Source organism: Carlito syrichta, unplaced genomic scaffold (assembly GCF_000164805.1).
Source record: "Carlito syrichta isolate Samal-C Ts95f unplaced genomic scaffold, Tarsius_syrichta-2.0.1 Scaffold152992, whole genome shotgun sequence".
In the NCBI taxonomy this organism is placed as follows: Eukaryota; Metazoa; Chordata; class Mammalia; order Primates; family Tarsiidae; genus Carlito; species Carlito syrichta.
The window spans coordinates 1723-4621 of NW_007097088.1; the positions used below are offsets into that span (position 1 = coordinate 1723).

Here is a 2899-nt window from a genome sequence, read left to right on the forward strand (position 1 = left end):
ACTTGAAATTGCCTGAGGTCTTCCTTTGGCTTTTCCTCATTTGTGACAGATCTATTGTTTTTCTCTTTAGTTCTGTTATTCAGTGTCAGTGGGAGAGATTTCCCTTCCAACATTTGCTTGGACGTCTATTCTTCCCTGATCTGGGCTCTGGATATGTTCTATTTTGAAATAGGATGGTGAATGGGAAGCTTTGTTGTCTCTTGTAGTTTTTGAAATTTGAATAAAGTGGGGGATGGGGTGCTGGGACTCAGGTACTACTTGCAAATTTAAATGTTCACTTATTGTGGTGTTTGTTTCCTGAGACCAACTCCCCACTACCACTTTATATGACGATGCTAAGCAGAAACCCATGCAAAAGCAATTGAACACATACACACACACTCCAAAACAAACTGTAATAACAACAAAGTGAAACAAAACAATCAGCAGCAAAAAGACCCCAAAGAAACCTAAACACACACACACACTTTTAGCACAAAGTAAATAGAGAAGAAAAGCAGAAAGACCGAATGGGGGGCAGGAAGGGAGAACTCAGGTCAAACCCTCACACATCTATTGACATACCCCTTAAACTATAAAAAATGCATATAAAAACGACCCAGAAGTACAAAAGAACAAAAACCAACAACCACAACAGAATCAAAAGATAAACACTCAATCATTCACATACACACATAAATAGAAAATGACAAATAAAAGAAGAAAGAAACAGAAAAATAAAAGAAAAATTTTGGGGGGGATGCAGATCAAACCCTCACATACACATTCATGCACAAAGGAAAAATATTTGTAAAATAGATGAACTAACAAGCAAACAGTGAAAAAAAAATTTGGCCTATTTGGAACCGGACCTCCGGGAAGATGGGCGGGACCTGTACTGCGACCCCGCGGGAGAAAGATGAACGGGATGCGGAGCTGGTGTACCCTAGTAGACGTGCACCCGGAGGATCAGACCTCGGCGGGCAGGAAGACCTATGCCGTGGTGTCTGGCCACTCAGCTGGCCATTCTCTAGCCTCAGAACTGGTGGAGTCCCATGATGGTCATGAGGAGATCATTAAGGTATACTTGAAAGGGAGGTCTGGAGACAGAATGACCCACGAGAAGAACATTAACCAGCTGAAGAGTGAGGTCCAGTATATCCAGGAGGCCAGGAACTGTCTGCAGAAGCTCCGGGAGGATATAAGTAGCAAGCTTGACAGGGATCCAGGAGATTCTCTCCATCAACAGGAGATACAGGTGGTGCTAGAAAAGCCAAATGGCTTTAGCCAGAGTTCTCCAACCCTGTACAGCAGCCCACCTGAGGTGGACGCCTATGTAAATGAGGATGTTGAGAGCCTGAGGAACACTGTGCAAGACTTGCTTGCCAAGCTGCAGGAGGCTGAGCAGCAACACCGGTCAGACCGTGTGGCTTTTGAGGTCACATTAAGCCGGTACCAGAGAGAAGCAGAACAGAGTAATGTGGCCCTTCAGAGAGAGGAGGACAGAGTGGAGCAGAAAGAGGCAGAAGTTGGGGAGCTGCAGAGACATCTGTTGGGGATGGAGACGGAGCAACAGGCTTTACTGGTGAAAGTCAGGGAAGGGGAGATGGCCCTGGAGGAACTTTGGAGCAAGAACGCTGACTGCCAAGCAGAACAAGAGAAGGCTGCTACCCTGGAAAAGGAAGTGGCTGGCTTGCGGGAGAAGATCCATCACTTGGATGACATGCTCAAGAGGCAGCAGCGGAAAGTCCGGCAGATGATCGAACAGCTCCAGAATTCGAAAGCCGTGATCCAGTTGAAGAACACCACCATCCAGGAGCTCAAGGAGAAAATCGCCTATCTGGAGGCAGAGAATTTAGAGATGCATGACCGGATGGAACACCTGATTCAAAAACAAATCAGTCATGGCAACTTCAGCACCCAGGCCCGGGCCAAGACAGAGAACCCTGACAGTATTAGGATATCCAAGCCCCCCAGCCCGAAGCCCATGCCTGTCATCCGAGTGGTGGAAACCTGAGCTGCCTGCAGATGGCTGCTGTGTTGGTGCTGCTTCCTGCCTGCGGAGAAGCCCACCGCCCTGTTGGTATTAGCACTGACTTTAACTTCTGGACTGTTCCCTGGCTGCACTCAGGGCTCGGGCTCCTGTGGCCCATTCCCAACCTTCTCTGGATGCTGCAGCCTTTTGGAAACCGTGGTCCTGCCTGCAGGAGCCAGGGCAGCATCCTTATTCCTGTAGTTACTGTTCTTCTCTGTAGAGAGCCTTCTGTTATAGACTGGAGTCCACCTGCCCCAGAAACCAGGCCTTCGTCTGGTTGGGAGAAGTGACAAGATTTGCCTCAGCCCTGAAAGCTGGAGGCACAGATGTCCAGAGTGATTGGAGAATATCTTGAGGAAGTGAAGTTCCTTCTGCAAACACAGCTTGGTTCTTAGCAACAAACTGTTTTTCTATTTGCTCCACCCTCAGCCTGTGCTGCCCTGGCCTCCTGCAGACAGACAGTGGGGATACCTGGAAAGGCCTGGTCAGAGTCAGTGAACCCACCCAAACTTTGGCTGGATGGCCTTGACTTTCTGGGGAAAAGGGAATGCACATTGAGTAGTTTTTTGCAGAAAGATTCACCATGGATGGTTTTGTGTGACTTCACTCTGCTGTGAAAACTCCCAGAGTCTCTCAGAGTGTCCCCTAAGGTGCACCACAAGGCACACTTACTTCAATCTTCTTGACCCAGAGCCTAAAACCTGTGTTTTCACTGGCTCCCAGCAAAATGCTCTCCATATTTTGCAAAGTTATTGGTGTTTTTGCTTACATCTCATAATTGATTTAATACCAAAGGTCAAGCTGGGCTCGGTGGCTCAGCCTGTAATCCTGCGCCTTTGGGAGGCTGAGGTGAGTGGATTGCCTGAGTCCGCAGGTTTGAGACCC

The 2899-nt window shown here is 48.1% G+C and overlaps 1 pseudogene across 1 annotated transcript; it reads left to right on the plus strand.

The window, feature by feature from the left end:
* Positions 1–839: 839 nt before the first annotated feature.
* On the plus strand, positions 840–2138 carry LOC103251991 (annotated as a pseudogene). Its single transcript, XR_503759.1, has one exon. The product of XR_503759.1 is annotated as a tuftelin pseudogene (transcript).
* The last annotated feature ends 761 nt before the right edge of the window (positions 2139–2899 follow it).